The sequence below is a fragment of the Hoplias malabaricus genome, chromosome X2, assembly GCF_029633855.1.
Source record: "Hoplias malabaricus isolate fHopMal1 chromosome X2, fHopMal1.hap1, whole genome shotgun sequence".
NCBI lineage: Eukaryota > Metazoa > Chordata > Actinopteri > Characiformes > Erythrinidae > Hoplias > Hoplias malabaricus.
In genome coordinates this window covers 16,384,401-16,402,770 of record NC_089819.1, presented here as the reverse complement: position 1 = coordinate 16,402,770, position 18,370 = coordinate 16,384,401, and positions in this window count along the sequence as shown.

Genomic DNA, 18,370 nt, shown 5'->3' with positions numbered 1-18,370 from the left:
ATGGTGAGGTGATGGTGGGTGGAAAAAGAGATGGCTGTTTTCAATGCCCACCCCCACTGTGATTCCCCCTCTCTCTTTTTCTCCCTCTCTTTCTCTCTCCTCCTGGATTTTTCCTCCTCTGTCTCCCTTTGCCTTAAAGCCCCTTCTAGCCTTTAGACTCCCCTGTGTTGTACCTGCTTTTTTAAAAGGTAAAGACAACACAAACAACAACATCGGTCATTCTCGCTTATAGAAGAGGGTGCTCCCCAGTGGACGGAGGGTATACGGCTCTGATGACAGACTGCTGGATTATGTCTTGTATCGTGTGGTGGCTGTGATTATATTCTGTCTTTCATCCCTCTCTGTTCAGACACAGGGCTGTAGGGTTGCAGCTGTGTGGCGGCTGCCTCTAGTGTGTGTGGATCTTGCCTTGTGAGTGTGTGTGTGTGTGTGCTCCCTAGGGGCTTTCTCCCTGAGCCCAGGCTCTCTGATTCGGTGTGTAAAAGCGCCCCTGAATGATGGATTACTGTGTCACCGCGGCCTGCGAAGGATTAATTTGTTTCATTGATTTCTCTTTAGGCAGAATGCCAGCGTTTGCCGCTTCCCACCTCCTTCCCGGAGACTCCTGGCTGTAATAGACGGTAATGGCCTAAGACAAATCAACCCGTTTCTTGTAAAAATAGCAGCAAATAACCCCTGACTTCGCCTCGCGAGCGCAACCAGGGGGACGCTCGATTCTGACGGCTGCATTCACAGCGGGCATTAACCCCACTAGGAGGCTGAACAAAGCCATAAGTCTGTAATACTTACAGCCTCCACTCATGGCTCAGAATGGATTGGTAATGACCGCCTGTCTGACCATACGGGTTAAGCATGGTTTCCCATTGCAGATAACACAAGGAAGCCCTTATTCCGTCCTGTTTCAATAGCTTGAATGCTCTTTTACCAAGGTGTAGGTGTCATGTATTGACAGTAATAACAGGGAAAGATTATTACACACTACACTACTGAACAGATCATGTTGTAGCCCCTGTGTGTGGGTGGCTAGGGGCATGTGGTTGCAGTGTGGCCGGCCTGGGCAGTGGATGAGAGAGCGTGTGTTGTGCTTTGGCCAGGGCTACCCTTGTGATCCTTCAGGGTTCTGGAACGAACACACACACACACACACACACACACACACACACAATACTGTGCAAAAGTCAAAGACCATTCTTCATTTAAAATGAAGGAAATTTGAAAAAAAAAAAAAAAAAAAACATTCATAAGCTCCACTGGTCAAAGCCTACATTTTTTTAGCCTCTTTCACCTTGTTTTGCTCATGTCCAGGACCCTCACAGGACCACCACAGAGCAGATTTGATTTGATGACACTTCAGTGACACTGATACGATGCTGCTGTGTTAGTTTGTGTTGTGCTGTTGATCAGAGTGTATCAGACACAGCAGCGCTGCTGGAGTTTTCTTTTTTCTTTAAAGCCATTATCACTTTGGACTGAGTGTTGTCCACCATCCAAAAATACCCAGCCTACAGCGTCCTGGGAGATGAGCTCCTGTTTCTGACTTTACATCTAACGAGGTAGGTGTCTCTAATAGTGTTTTAAACTCCAGCAGCATTGCTGTGTCTGATCCACTCTTACCAGGTCAGTCACTGCATTGCCTGAGGGTCCTGAGCATCACAGAACAGGGCGACATCGGGCTAACAATATGCCGAGGAAAAGATGGACCAGTCTGTAATTGTTGAACTACATAGTGCTCCTGTGTGGTCAATGGAGCTGATAAAATAGACAATGAGTGCAGAAACAATAGGGGATTACTGTATACACAATTTATTTTTAACTGAATGGTCCCTAAATTGGGTGGCACCGTGGTACAGCAGGTAGTGTCGCAGTAACACAGCTCCAGGGACCAGGTTGTGGGTTCGATTCCGCTCCGGGTGACTGTCTGTGAGGAGTTGGTGTGTTCTCCCTGTGTCCACGTGGGTTTCCTCCGGGTGCTCCGGTTTCCTCCCACAGTCTAAAAACACACGTTGGAAGTTAGGTGACTCCAAAGTGTCCGTAGGTGTGTGTCTGTGTTGCCCTGTGAAGGACTGGTGCCCCCTCCAGGGTGTATTCCCACCTTGCGCCCAATGATTCCAGGTAGGCTCTGGACCCACCGTGACCCTGAACTGGATAAGAGTTACAGATAATGAATGAATGAATGAATGGTCCCTAAATTCCTAGACAACATAAACAGTACCCAGTCGTTTCTGCTCTGGCATCCACAGAACCCACTCTAGACCAGGACAAACAGATCAAAGTTAAGCCTGAGTCAATCCCTACTCTTCCTTCCATTCAAAGTTTTATTTACCATCTATCCACTCAAGGCACTGTGGACTGAACACTATCTCCCAGCAATCCGGCAATCGGGAGATCCCCCTCTCCCTCGGACGTGACAAAGTCTTTCAGCTCTGATGCTGTGGGAGGATTAGGTAATCTCAGACATGATACCACTAGCCGCTATCCCCTCTTTCTCTCTGTCTCTCTCTCTCCAGGCTGCTGCTGCTGTCAAGTGCCATGTTCTTCGGCGAGAAAACAAAGGTTCTCAGGGGTCCTTACATCCTTAAGTGGCTTCAGAAAAGGTTAGTCGTCAGGTAATTGTCCAGCTCTGGTCGGGCTTATCTTAATCATGGTGCTTGAGCTCCAGCTCCAGTCCCTGTTATGAAGAAGCAAGCGTTGCTAAGGGGAGGGAGGTGGTGGGGGACAAGGTGGAGGGTTTTGTTGTCCTTTTTTTTACATTTTTTTCTCTCCCTCACTCCTTCTTCAAGCCTGCTGTACTGAGATAGTCTGACAACAATTCACAAGGGAACGTAGCAGGGAAAATATGGTAAATGACCATAGTGAAGGATCTCAAAGCTGTGAAAGTAACAGCAGAAGTGAAAGACAAAGCCTAGCAGGAGCACCTTAAAAAGGTCCAGGAGAAACACGCAAGCGGAGGCGGAATCATTTTGTCACGGCTTGTTATGTACATCATTGGCACACTGTAAAGAGCAGTTTCATGGGAGCAGCCGAGGCCTTTGATGTGTTTGTTGCTTCTGTGTCACTGCTAAAAGACTCTGGGCCGAGGAGAGATGCTTATAGCATCCATAAAATAACACTGGAGTCTTCTGAGGGCACAACCTGCACAGTCATTCACTTTTGGATGATGATTTAAAATATAAATGGAGACATCTTATTTGTGTCTGAATTCTTAAAATTAGCCAGATGTGTCACTGTGGTGGGAGCATAAATGCTACGACTTTCAATTCAAGGGCATATTTGTTCCATATTTGATTTTAGTTATACATCTTGAAGTTGAATTAATTTAATAAATCTAATTTAAACACCAGGTTTCAATTGTTTTTTTAAGTTTTAAACGGTGATATTATGAAAACATACAGACACTCAATTTTCCTTCTGGAGGAGTGAATGTAATCAATCTTCATGGTACACACCTGGACTGTACCTTAATGAAATATTTACACTCTCTATACACTCATACACTATACATTGTAGGTTTTTTTTGTGGGATTGTACACTTTAGTATTGTTTTAGTTTTAGTTTTAGTATTAGTTTTGTTATGTAAGACAACAGAATTAATAAATAATAAATGAAAAATAAGAATGAAATTAGCCATTTTAAATACCAAAATAAAGCATAAAATATAAATATAATAACTGTTTTAAGTGTGTCCCTGGAAATTTACATAAACTAATTTCCAAAAAGGTTGTCCTAGATAGATTTATGCAAAATGATGATGTCGCTGGGTTGGCACAGCTCCAGGGTCCTGGAGGTTGTGGGTTTGAGTCCTGCTCCAGGTGACTGTCTGTGAGGAGTGTGGTGTGTTCTCCCTGTGTCTGCGTGGGTTTCCTCCGGGTGACTGTCTGTGAGGAGTGTGGTGTGTTCTCCCTGTGTCTGCGTGGGTTTCCTCCGGGTGACTGTCTGTGAGGAGTGTGGTGTGTTCTCCCTGTGTCTGTATGGGTTTCCTCTGGGTGACTGTCTGTGAGGAGTGTGGTGTGTTCTCCCTGTGTCTGCGTGGGTTTCCTCCGAGTGACTGTCTGTAAGGAGTGTGGTGTGTTCTCCCTGTGTCTGTATGGGTTTCCTCTGGGTGACAGTCTGTGAGGAGTGTGGTGTGTTCTCCCTGTGTCTGTGTGGGTTTCCTCCGGGTGACTGTCTGTGAGGAGTTTGGTGTGTTCTCCCTGTGTCTGTGTGGGTTTCCTCCGGGTGACAGTCTGTGAGGAGTGTGGTGTGTTCTCCCTGTATCTGTGTGGGTTTCCTCCGGGTGCTCCGGTTTCCTCCCACGGTCCAAAAACACACGTTTTCTGCATTGCAGAAATGCATTTGCCACAATGCATTTGCATTGTGGCAAATGTCTCCAGGTAGGCTCTGGACCCACTGTGAACTGGATAAGCAGTTACAGACAATGAATGAATGAATGAATGAATGGTGTCTCTGGTGAACTGACAAAGTTCTGTTTCCTATGTGATTTTGTGCAAACCCTCTACAGAGAACACATCATATTTTAATGCAAAATTACAGTTATTCTTTATTATTTACAGTATATTAACCTTTTTCTATACTTTTTTATATTTGATCATTTTCTAGTACTTGGAAACTAAATAAATAAATAAATCAAGACAGTTCCAGCAGTAACGATACATAGCCCCTGACGGTCTCAGTTACTTGCAAAGTCTTCCAAGGATTCCCAGACCTCTTCCCAGTTTTCACTAACATCTCACTCATGTCCCAGTTCGTATGGTTCTTGTTATCTTTCCATTGTTTACTTTTGTCTGTGTGTTGATATACTGTAGTGAATTTGCCTGTGCTAGCCCTGTCTCTTTGTCCAAGACACATTTATGGAATGGCTCTAATAAAGTTTCTGGGCACATGCATCTACGCTCCCTGGCTCCCGGTCGTTACGTTACACACACATGACAAACATCAATCTCTCTGCTCATTCAGATGCAACCTTGAGACGGCCATCTGATCATGTGTTCGTCGGCGGTGGATGGCAGTCACTTTGCTCTGCCGATGTCAAAGGTCGAGAGGCAGCTATAAAAAATTGGCCCCGGTCTATCAATAACGGTGACGTGCCTGGCTGTACTGTATGGAGCTGTAGGTCAAATGGATCGTCTCCACATAAGCATCTGCTGCGGGGCCTGACCCAGGGGCCAAAAGGTTTCCGGACAGGCTCCTCTCCCCGTCCAGTCCAGCCGCTCATATGTTCGTTTGATGGTGGCCGTGGCAATTATTAAAGTATACTTCAGCCAGGTCTAATGGACCTGGGGCAAAGAGCAGAGCCTTTTATACGGGGGCCCGAGTCAAAGGTTAGCACAGCCATAAGACGGGCTAAAGACTGAGATGAAATACAAGGGCAATGAGACAGAGACAGGGCCATATAGTCGCAAAAGTAATGGCTTCTTGGGAGTGGTGTCATAAGAGAACTCTGTTTGGGTTCCCGAAGGATGGTCAGACATGGTTCGTTAAAGAGCTATAAACAAACATATGTAAATGAAATGATATGATGTATAGAGAGCAGCATTGAAAGTTACTTTCTTGTCGTTTATATACATGTTTTATAAATGTGAAAAACTCTTCATTTAGGTCATTTTTCAAACTAGAATCTGGAAATAGAGAGACTATCTACATAGGGTTAAAATATTTGCCCATTTTCACCATAATCATTGGACAAGACCCCCACAGGACCAGCAGAGAGCAGGTTTGATTCATTCTCAGTGCTGCAGTGGTGCGGTTGATGTGGTGGTGGTGTGTTACTCTTGTGTATTGTGCTGGTATTAGTGGATCAGACACAGTATTGCTACTGGAGTTTTTAGATGGTTTTTACTGACACTGGTGCTGTGGTGTTCCTGTGGGGGTCCTGACTTTTGAAGAACAGGGGGTGGAGCAACAGATGGACTACTCTCTGTAACTGTAGAATTACAAAGTGCTACAAATTTCTACAGTCAGTGGATAGTAGAAGTGTAGAAACAACGAGGTGGTAGTGAAGTTATGGCTGCCTTGGTTGTCTAAGAACCTCTGGAACCTTTCTTTCCTGGAGAAGACAAGCTGGCAATCTTTCAGAACTCCAATGAATACGCCATTAAGACTATTTCACTTTCACCAGACTGCCCTATGGAACACGTGTAGATAATGACCATAATGGTGCTTATGTGCATATACAGTAGTAAAGAATCTTTGTTGTCCAGAGTGCCACAGTCTGGACAAGTCTTAATGGCTATTAAATATGAATGGCCAAGGTCAGGAGGGTCAACGTGTGCCTTTGGCGTGGGCGAGCAGTGCCACATGTAAAGGTTAAAGTGGAAGTACGTGGTGCCAGAGAGTGGATGAAGGGATGAGATGTTTTTCTGCAGCCCAGCCGGAGTGATTTATGAGGCCAGATAAGCGGAGGGATGGGTGGAAAAGCGCTCTCCTTTTCAAATGCCGCCAGCTTCTGTAAATTCGCTGTTTACTTATTCCATATCCATCACGCTGTCACAGGGAATCTCCTCTCTACGCCTTCAGATCCGATTACTGAAAAAACACAGCGTTTGACTGGTTCCGACAGGGCTCTTCTGAGGAAATATCACACGTTTTCTTAATGTTTGTGTTGTGTGTGAGAACTTCTTTGTTTACCGATGTTGTTTGCACCACGTTTCTCAGACGGTTGATCGTGATCTGTGAGGAAAGCTTGTCCTTTCCTGCTTTCATCCTATTCACCATAATGCATGCAAACACACACACACACACACACACACACACACACAAACTGAACAATGTCAGGATTGCATTTACTGGATTTAGATATGAACATCATTTCCACATGCATTATATGAACAAATGACATATGCAGGAACAGCTTCTATTTCTAAAATCTGTGTGTGCGCAACTGACTGTCCTCATGTAGTGGTAATGTTCACAATCTTACAGCAAAACTTTTTTAAATTACATTCAGAGAATGTTTCCTCAGTCTTTGCTAGCTCCCTGGTTTGTTTGCACGCTGGAACATGCTTCATTTGCGCTGCTTGTACGCAGTCCTGACTCAGAATATGGAGGAAAAAAACCCCAATAACTCTGGGTCTGAAATGGTTTAGGCAAGAAACTGTATTTGGAGGCTCTAGGATTGTAGAGAGACTAATTTTTGCTGTTACAGATTACTTAAGGTGGAACTAACACCAAATTCGGATGACCACAAACTGTACGAAAGTAAACAAAGACCAAAAGTGCTACAAAACTAAACATTTACATATGACAAATTCAAATAGAGAATAAAAAATGACAGACAAGTTAAACTTCAGCCGTATACATGCTACAGTCGAGTTTGTACACACACATATACCTTTCCACCTTAAAAGACGTGGAGCTTCTGAATGAAAACAAACATGAGGGGGAGTTTGTTTTGCTGTGAGAACATTAGTTCTTCAGAATCATCAACGTTGTCTTTAAAGCACCAGAAATAACCCATTATAAGAGGTGTCTACAAACTTTACATCAACACAAATTTTTTAGCAAATGAACATAAAAAAACAATATTAATTTAATGGATTATTTGTTTTTATATTGCATTTATATTTATTTATTTATTTATTTGCTCCTGGGGCTCCCCCTTGTGTAATTTGTTTTTACAGAACTGTACTGACATCAGTGGTGAGGGGGAGTGGTTTCCTACCCTCCTCCAAAATGTACATGCTGCAGTTTCTGCAGTGCTGAACCCAGAGTACCAATGAAGCTCTGTTCTCCATGTTACAGCTCAGAGGAGCAACACATAATCACGTAATTTTAAGTTTTATAATATTACGTATCGTTCCTTTAAAGGTAATAGTAAAAACATGTAAATGTTAAGGAGGTTATTGTATGTCAAGTGATCTTTGGGCCATTTCATTTGTTCCATTCAGGGCAGCTGCTGTGCCGCAGAGATGTAGATTTGCTTTTTGAATGCTGTTGACATTATTCATGTGATAATGATGTACACAGCTGAGACAATCAACTCAATTCACCACAATTTTTCAGCACACGCATAAGTAAAGGTACGGTTACATACACTAAAAAATATATATTAAAATCTAATGACACATTTCTTTCTTTGTGAAATACAGCTACACTCTCTTTGCAGCTGGAATACATTTCCACAACACTGCAGCCAGCCTCCTACCACAAAACTCTTTTCATTCTGTGCGCCAAAGGGAACAGGAACATGGAGTTCTCCTTGGCATTGGAATCTGAAGGAAATGGGACTGAATCCACTCTAGCGCTCATCACATATACCTGGCTCCATAAGGAGATTAAGTTATTGCATACTTAGTGGGTGTAAAACAATTCACTGCTAATTACGCTGAATAGAATCCACGCTCTGGGATTTCATATTGAATCCCAAGGCAGTTCTTACACCTGTGCCAAAAAATGGCCTTGGTATCGCTGCCGAAACCAGGGCGCTTTGTCACTGAACGGCAAGGCCAAGAACATTTGCGAGCCTTTGGCCCTTAAATCTGAAAACCATTCTGCAGCGAGCTCCTTCTCTAATGGCGCCCCAGTGGCTCAGACCTTGGCAAAGAAGAAAAAAAGGGAAAAAGAAAGAGAAATCTTCTTTTGAACTGCTGTCCAAAAAGGAAACACGGTCTACTGCAGCACATTTTAACCTGAGTCGTAAGGGCTATTTTCCTTCCCTTCAGCAGTAATAAATTTGGGCCTTCCTTTCTGTTCTGCTGTTATGTTTGTCTAGGTCGTTATCAATGGCAGAAATATAGAACACCATACACAAAAGTGTTTATGATCTAGTCCTGTAAAAAGATCTTGTAATGACAAAAAAAAGTCCCTGAATATGCACTGGTCCCTTACCCCGAATTATACATTAAAGACCCTTATACTTTTCTTATCTGTTACTCAGGTCTTAGACGGCATTGCTGTCCAAGGATTAACATGCATCTCCATTTTGTCCATTTCTAGTTTCGTATATCATTTCACCACAGCAGTTGTCACGATTAATGAACCAATAATAATGCTCCAAAATAATAATAATAATAAATTGTTTTACACCGACTTCTATTGAACGTATTTTTTTTGGTTGTTTATTTCCCCTTCTCCTGTAAAATTACTATTTTGGAGATCATAATATTTACTCTGATTTTAAGAGTGAAATATGTATTCTATTGCTTGCTCTGTATTATGGCCCCCAGACAGAAATGCAACACTAATACATAGGGCTAAATGGCTAAAGGCAAAATAGGACAATATTTATAAGCACCACTGTTCGTGACAAAATCACAAAATCAGTTATTGCAAACCAGACTGACTTTGCAGCTTCGCCACACTTCTAAAAATACACTTCAACAGAGCATTTCCATCATGTGCATGTCACCACTGACAAGTGTAAAATGATTCGATCAATTTCAGCAAATAGAAATAAAGCTCCAGTAATGAAAATGGTGAAATATGACCCCCTTTATCAAATTAATATCAAAAATGCACTTTGTGTTAATAAAAATATTTGTTTGAGAACTATTTTAAACACGCAATCACATTCTGTGGTTAACTTGATGTTACAAATGACCAGAAGCAGCAGTAGATTAGCAGGGTAACAGCGCTCGTTCTGTAGCACTTCTTTGGGTACATACAGGAGGTCCTCGGGTTACAATGTTGCGTGGTTACGACACATCTCCCATTTACTGTATAAATCCCTGTTTTGACTTAAGTGGTTTTGTGTCGTAAATGTCGTAACGTGAACTTCGTGTTTGGTGTGCGTGGCGGAAGAATACACGGTTACGCGGCTCAGGACCGAGGAGGATAGGTGTTAGGATAAGTGCTTACAGTATGTTATTTACCTACAGTATGTACGTATGTTCCGACTTACACCGAAAATCGGTTTACGACGCGACGTAGGAACAGATCAACGCCAAGGACCCCCTGTACACAGTTTGTGTTGATTTAGTGAATCAGCGCCACAAGTGGATGGGAGCTCTCTTAATGATTGTACACTAAGTAAAAATGTTAGGAATATTTGGGCTGCTATCAGGCACTCATTTCTGGATATCTTGTTGTCAAAGCAACTGTATATGTGACCTGTATTTAAGAACAAAATCTGATACTGGGTGACTCATGTAGACTCTGTTTTTATGAAAGTGTTTTCAAACACGCTGAACGGTCTATTGCCTAAATCTGATTTCCTATGTTTATCAGATTGTTGTCTGCATGTAAATGCACTTACTGTTTAAATATTATGCCCAAATGTTGTCTTTTAGAAATCTATGAAAAATACGTTCCATGACATGGGCCCTTTTAATGCCATCATCCGTTTCCATTCACTGCCTGTACACAGCACCCTACCCCTACATACTATCAATCTCTATTCATATTTACCATGGGACATTTGAACCGTATTGTCCTCCATTGAGGCAGCGTGTATTCTGCCAGCACTGACAACACAAATCATCATCATACACGACACAAACAGCATCAGAGCCCTCCTTTATCATATCAGATCATATCTCTGGTGGAGAAATGGTCGAGAGGGGCCCCTCTGCAAGTACTATCAAGTTGCAGCTCACTGGAAATACATGTCTTTTAAAAAAATCTGTCTTCAACAGCATGTATCAAAACAATCCCTGTTTTGTCTAGGCTGGCTTAAATATAAAGATTAATGTATGTTATCTGTTGGTATGTGTGTGGGTGTGGGTGTGTGTGAGAGAGAGAAAGACTTGAGAGATTGCATGCTCAGTTTAGACAGATGAAAAGCACTGTGTAGCTAGGTGGTTCTGCCTAGTTAAAGATAGAGATTTAAACTGGCTGCATGTTTGCATCAGATCCAACAAAGCTCTACAGTAAAATATGATTTTATCAATAGGTGTGATCAATAGTGCAAGCTGTAATTATCATGGCCTCTTGTGTCAATAAAGCTGTCATGCTTGATTCTTTGGCCAGGAGCAGGGGGAAAAATCAGGGAAATAAGGAATAACAAAAAACAGAAATAACAAAAATAAATGAATAAAAATAAAATCATAATATAACACAATAAATCAATAGCTGTAAGTTTAGTGTAAGTCTCAGTTCATTTCACTTGCCTTTGACACTTGATGAGTTACTTTGATAGCCTGGCCTCATGGTAATTTTATACATAATTGATTACAAGGCCACACCCAGGATTTGTACATTGTGTACAAAGTATGTTTTGCCCTTTGTAAATTTCAGCCACACTACCCAGTGTGTATTTACTGAGTTTAGACTTAACCCCAAAACTATAGCATTAACCATAACAATAACTGGCTTATCCCCTACCTCAGGTATTACCCCAAACCTAAGTATAAACTTAAGCTCTATTTTAATTTGCCTTCCTCTGAAACTAAACTAACTAAACTAAAAAACTAAATTAAAATAAGCATTAGACATGAAAATGGAAACAATTAACACATTTTTATGTAATTGAATAAACTCCTAAGAAATAATAACAAAACTGTGCTGATAAATATTTTATCACATACCCAGGTTATTGAAGCATCCGTTTAACTTTCCTACATTAGAGTTTACAGCAGTGTTTCTGCAGCTCTTCTTCAGATACATTCTGTTGTGAAGATTTAGTGAAACAGCGGCACCAGTGGATGGGAGCTTGCTAATGAGGCTACTTTTATTTATTTATGTGCACTGATATTTGGAGATCTTGTTACTTTTGAAGCGACTTTTGCCACAAAATGTAAGCATTTCTGAATGCTGGACAAATTCTAATCCAATAAAAATACAAACAAACAGAACACTGTGCAACAATCACACACTGCACTTTCTCTCTCCCAGTCAAAGTAGCCATTTAGTAAAACGTATTTGGAAAAAGGCAAAAATACATTGAAAATAAGTTCACACAGCAATTTCTTCATTTAATAAAAAGTGATTATTTTGTTACAGCTTTAGTTTTTTCAGGAGACTTGATTCCTTTAAAACAAATCTACTGTTATGTATCTACAGTCTTGGAAGTTGGTTGAACTGAATTTTCTCAAGTTCTCAAGAACAAATTTAGACTCATCAATCTATAAAAAATCTTACTTTTTTTCCCCTCAGTTTTTATTAGTTATTATTATTTATTATTATTATTATTATTATTATTATTATTATTATTATTATTATTATTATTATTTATTTTTCATTTATTATTATTTATTATTGGCTTCTTGACAGGTTTACATCCTTTCAGGCCCATAGTGATGAGTCTATTTTAATGAAAAATTCCAGAAATTAAAGAGTGCTCCCTGAATTTCACACAGTAATGCAAATACCAAGTCTAATTAATTTCAAATGATCTTCAATTTGTAGACAGATTAAATATATATCTACCTTTACATTATGATTTTATATGTGTTTATTTATTTGTATTGTAATTAAGAGCTCATTCTTATCATTCCTAAACGGTTCGGTCCTGATTAACTACAGCTGGTTCAGGTTCAGTAAAACTGGATAGTCAGAGATATATAGCAGCTGAGTTGGATTTTTGCCTTGTTCAGTCTATGCACATTTGCTGGGGAAAACCTGTTTGTGGGCGGAGCTTGGAGGGGAAGATATGAAAAGGTGATTTAAGTAAGAAAGCATATACATAACTTATTTACAGGCCTCACAGTTTACTCACACACACACAGTCACTGGAGCCAATGAGGCAGTTTATTTCAAGGCTTGTGTTCCACAGTCTTGGATCTCCTGGGACTTGTCGGCCCCTGCCAATAACACTTAAGACCCCAGCGCAAGAGAAAAGTAAGAGCTTTTTATTACCACTCATCATTCATGTAATATCTGGCAGCATTTGTGATTACAGATCAAGTGATTGACTAACTAGACACTCGTCCACTGAATTACAGTCAGGCTTTACCTTCTTCTCGCCCACAGAACGTCCACGTTGACGATAACTCTTCTTTCTCTTTAGCCGCTAAATCACCAAGCCCTCAGAAGAGGGAGGAGTTCAAGAATAAGCTGGAGGTGGTGTAAATCTGTCACAAATTAAAGCTACGGTGACAACATGCCAGGAAAGGAGGAGAGGAGGAGAGGAGAGGGATCAATAGAGATGTTGATGAGTGTATCAATATAATGCAGGTGAGAAGAAATAAGAGTAAGGAGAGAGAGAGAGACAGAGAGAGAGAGAGAGAGAGAGAGAGAGAGAGAAAGATGGAATCTGTCTGAATGGAGCTTGATCGACCCTCAGGACCTGGAATCAATGGCTAGAGAGAGTGGAGAGTATATGTTAAAGCTTAAGTGTTTGATTGACAGCTCTGTGCTGCTCAACATAGTTAAATAACACAATTGTTGCAGCACGAAAGGCAGCCTATAACCTTAACCTTATGACGTGGTTATTTAACCCCTTAAAGTCTTTTACAAATCCAAAGGCTTAGCAGTGACCCACTGTGTCATGAGAGTGTCATTATCCACCAGGACAGAAATGTTTCTTCAAAGGATAGAAGTGATCCATCAGAATAACATCTATTGCTTTGCGGTGACACTTGCATCTAAGGAGAGAAACACCGGTTAGATGTTCCAACAAAAACAAAGTGACTAAACACCCTCCATGTGAGGGTCAAGCAGTCAGGCCTGTTCTGTTCTCCTATTGTATGCCGTACACTCGCTCACTGACTGCATCACTGTTGCTACCTTGTTATATTGTTTAATGCATGGCTGACTTACATTTTAATATGTTTATTACTCTGTGCAAACAAACTGAAGTAAACTGAAAGCATTAGCATTAGCATATTTGGAAAAGTGCTGGGGCATTATGGGAAATGTAGTGCATGACATGTCATGTAGTTCTGTTCACATGCCCAAGTAGATTGGGTCTAATGATGACCCTGGTGCAAAATAGGAGCACAATGTTCATAGAATATTCACGTTTCTGATTTTAAAAATATCCACAATACGGATGTGAATATAAAATTAGCATCCGCTAACGGCTCAGAATGTTCAAGCAAAAACAGGTTCTGGTTCAGGATTTTGTACCACGTTTTGTGAGAAGTTTGCATGAAATGTAGGTCATTCACCCTCTGCTGTACATAATACAGGGAAATCTCAGTCCATGTAGAGCAAACTGGACACCAATGTTGAATGTGTGTGACCTTCAAGCTCTCAGATGGCATTGCAAGGACCATCATGCTACTGTTATAGAGCCACATGGGTTCCAGGGTACTCTCAGTACCCAACTTAAATTTCAGTGGACATAAATAAAAGAAAGATTTTATTCCAAGTCGTTTCGGAGCATTGCTATTGGTTCAATCGCCATGAATTTTTTACACAATGTGAAGTAGAGCTTCTGTATTCAAATGACGTAGTAAACTAAAAATGGACAAAAATGGAGATACATTGATTGGAAAGCGATGATAGGTTTTCAGGATGGACCATTTCTTATCTCTTATTTATCTAATTGCATATGGTTTACTTTCACATCGTTTAGTTCTTTAGCATAAGATTTTTTAAACAAACACTAAAACCACAATCTAGGCCATTAACTGAAGCTTTTATAAAAGAAAGTAAATTGATTCCTCTATGTCAACCACAGAGCCTCTTTATTTTGAAGGCTGTTGCCATCATCAGGGCTGTCATCATGAGCCCGATTCTACTCCTAATCAACCATAAAATCACAGCAAACCACACAAAGAGATATATGTCCATATAACTGCACAGTAGGTATGACATGGATGGATTTGACAGCACTGTGGGGAGCATAACATTGAAATTAAATCATTTTGTCAAGAGATTGTGGAGGAATTCCCACACTGGAAGAAGGGCTTTCTGGTTGCTGTGTTTTTTTGGTTAGAAATACAGATCTGGAGCAGCTAAAAGGCTCTGGCTTTGCTCTTATCCAGAGAAAATAATAAGAAGTCGATCCAACAGCCACCCTGTTTGCACAAAGAAACCCACATCACATCAATTCTCGGCGAATCAGTTTCTCACAGAGCTCTGTGCATTAAAGTGTACACATGGGAGTGATTGAGGAAGGGATTCTTCAAACAGAGCAACAGCACACCGTGAAATGACTTACAAGAGATCCAGAGTCGCTCCAAAGCATGACTCAGAGTGATAGGCATATGCCTCTGTCTGCACATTCACAGAGGCCAGAAAAGCCTCCACCAAAAATACAAGGGTTAAAAAAAGAAGTCCAGAAAACCACATTTTGTCAACACAGAGGCCTCCATAATCCCAGCCATGTCCAGCGCTACGATCCAGCTCGGGTCAAAGGTGGCTGTTGCTGGTTAAATGGCTGCGGTGTTGCTTGGATTTCTGTACAACAGCGCAGGGTCAACTGACAAGAACACGAGTCTCCAGACAGAGAGCAGACAGCCGGGCTGGTGATGAGGGCCTTGGCTGATTTGTATGGGAGATGTCAAAACCAAAGCAAGTCCATTACAATGCACTCAGAGATGCAGAAGGAGATGTGGCAGATTGGTCTGAGTGCGATTTCATACAATTGCATATAATAGCACACAGCTCCAGGGTCCTGGGGTTGTAGGTTCGAATCCAACCTTGAGTCACCATCTATGAGAAGTTTGGTGTGTTCTCCCTGTATCTGAGTGGGTCTTCTCCGGGTACCCCGCTTTCCTCCTACAATCCAAAAACACACGCTAGGTGTGAATGGGTGAATGTGTGAGGGATTGAGTGAGTGCACGATGCCCTGTAATGGACTGACAGCCAGTCAGGGTTGGTTCCTACCTGGCGTGATTACCCTAAACCTGACTTCAAACTTCAGTCTAACCATAAACTGTAAGCTCCAAAACATTAAAAACAGCTGTGTTTTGTTCTTGTGCATTGCTATTGCTAACAGAAAACAGCACTGTTTCTGTAGCTCTTCTTCAGGTACATAAGAGTTTGAATCCATTTAGTGAAACAGTGCCACCAGTGGATGAGAGCTTGCTTAGTGAATGTAAAATAACTATGAACTATGAAATGTTATAAATTTTAGTAAATACCTCAAGTCTCATATACAGGCTCATTTACTCCTGTCTGAACACATCATGACGTTTGTGGGACAGGCGCATGTGTTCAAATATAGAAATACATGTATTTCAGTGACAATATGCTATATGTGGATGACAGTCAGGTCTAGAATTTAAAAACTATTGTACTATATATTTGTTGCTGAAGGAAAACCTCAACTTCACCAAAAAGGAGGAAAAACATCCCTTTATTCCAAAGCAAGCTAAGTCTGTTCATTCTGAAATGCTGACAGTGTAAAAGCAGCTGGTGTTTTCATATACAGACAACTTCTGCAGGTGTTATTGTCTGCTGCTTCCCCTCACCTGCCCGTTCAAGCCCATATATTCTCTGCACTCCCCCCTTGCTGCGTGGCACATTTCCCTGTCTGTCTGGACTGCGTCTGGGTTCAGGAGTCTGAGCTGTCTGGGTCTGGGTCTGTGGCTTATGCAGACAGCCGAAGACCTGCCCTTCTCCTTTCACATCCTCTTCCTCCTCCCCTGAGACCACCGCTTCTGCCAGCCCGCTGCTGTCCCATGATTGATGAGAAGCCATTTCCGCACTTCTCCAGCTCAGACAGGGCTCGCTGCAGAGGAGAACGCTTTCCTTCATGCCATCAAATGGAGCGTTGCTGCACAGGGGGCTACATCAGGCCCACGCCGGCCCACCGACCAAAGCCCATCAAAAGCTTTGTGTGGGTGAGTGGAGAGCAGCCTAAGCCCACCTGTGTGAAAGTAATATGAGAGGAAGAGTGTGTTACATGCATTAGGCTGCCTTCCATTCCCAACAAGCCTTCCTCCCTGTCCTCTTCTTTGTATCATTTTACCTTTAAATTAGGTACATTTACATTTTTTTTTACCATGTATTACTTTTACTCCTGGGCTTCCCCTTCAGTTGTAGAGTGTAATTAACTTTTACAGGACCATCCTGAAATGAATGAGGATGTGCCAGAGAGGTGGTTTCTTACCCTTCTCCAAAAGTTACAGTGTGCAGTTTCATCATTGCTGATCCCAGAGCACCAACAGAAGCTCTAGTCTCCCGATTACAGGCCAGTGAAGCATCACCATGATTGAAGATGCAATTTTAATGTAAAAAAATCTACCTATTGTTCTTTAACCGTATATTTACAAATTGAAATCATTACAAAATCCAGTTTTAACTCCAGGCCTTTATTTTGTTTTTCTATTTGAAATCTGTTCTATTTTTAATAAAGCAGCCTTTTTGCCTCAGAATAAACAACACAGAAGTGTCTTACTGTCTTCTTCTCCTCTTTACAGTTGATACATTTTGTTTTGTTTTGTTCTCAGTCCAGGATTGATCCTGAGGAGTTTAAACTCCTGCAGCACTGCTGTGTCTGATCCACTTGCTCTGTAAATTTCACCAGCTTCAACCCAAAAACATGAGTTCAAAAGCTAAGTTAAATCCAATTAGAATTACTATTTCAGCTCATGATTTCAATTCAAGTGTGGCTTTGAATGACTTTCTGCAAGTGAATTTGACTGTAAACTGCTTTTTGTTTACTTAAATACACATGTTGAAAGTACACATGACTTCATTCATTCATTGTCTGTAACTGTTTATTCAGTTCAGGGTCACGGTGGGTCCGGAACCTACCCGGAATCACTGGGCGCAAGGCAGGAACACACCCACACCTAGGGACACTTACGAGTCGCCAATCCACCTACCAACGTGTGTTTTTGGACTGTGGGAGGAAACCGGAGCACCCGGAGGAAACCCACACGGACACGGGAGAACACACCAACTCACACAGACTGTCACCCGGAGCGGGAATCGAACCCACAACCCCCAGGTCCCTGGACTCCGACACTACCTGCTGTGCCACCAAACTATCCACCCTCTTTATTACAATTTTCTGAAAGCACGTCAGAGAATAAATCAGAGTGTGTTTCACTCTGAGGGTGAGGCCTCGGACAAAACACATTTCTTGCTCCAAAGAAAGACCTAAAAGGTCCTAACACCAATAAACAACCTAAAATCATCATATATATGACTCCCACCCTCACAACACACAACAATGAATATAAAACCCCAAAAGAATGAACAAGCTGGTCCCGCAGTGCATGCTGGGATCTTTTCCTGAATGTACCAAAGCCCCGCCCACAGCTATCTCACAGTTTCAAGTTCGTTTCACTCCTTCAAATTTCCTCTTCATTAAAGTAATTAAAAAACTTGAATTGAAAGTCTGAAAACTAAAACAAACAAACAAACAAACAAACAAACAAACAAACAAAAAACAGTTGAAATCCCAAAATGTAATTTGATAAGTTCAGGTAAATGACAAAAGATGTTGTTATGACTTATTGCTTAACTAATTATTTACAGTGTGTACCACCATGATGTCAGCATCACTGTAGCACTGAGAATGATGCCCCACCCGAACAGGGTGAAAACAGGAGGAAAACAATGCATGCAGAACAAGACCAACTAATGTCTGTAATTT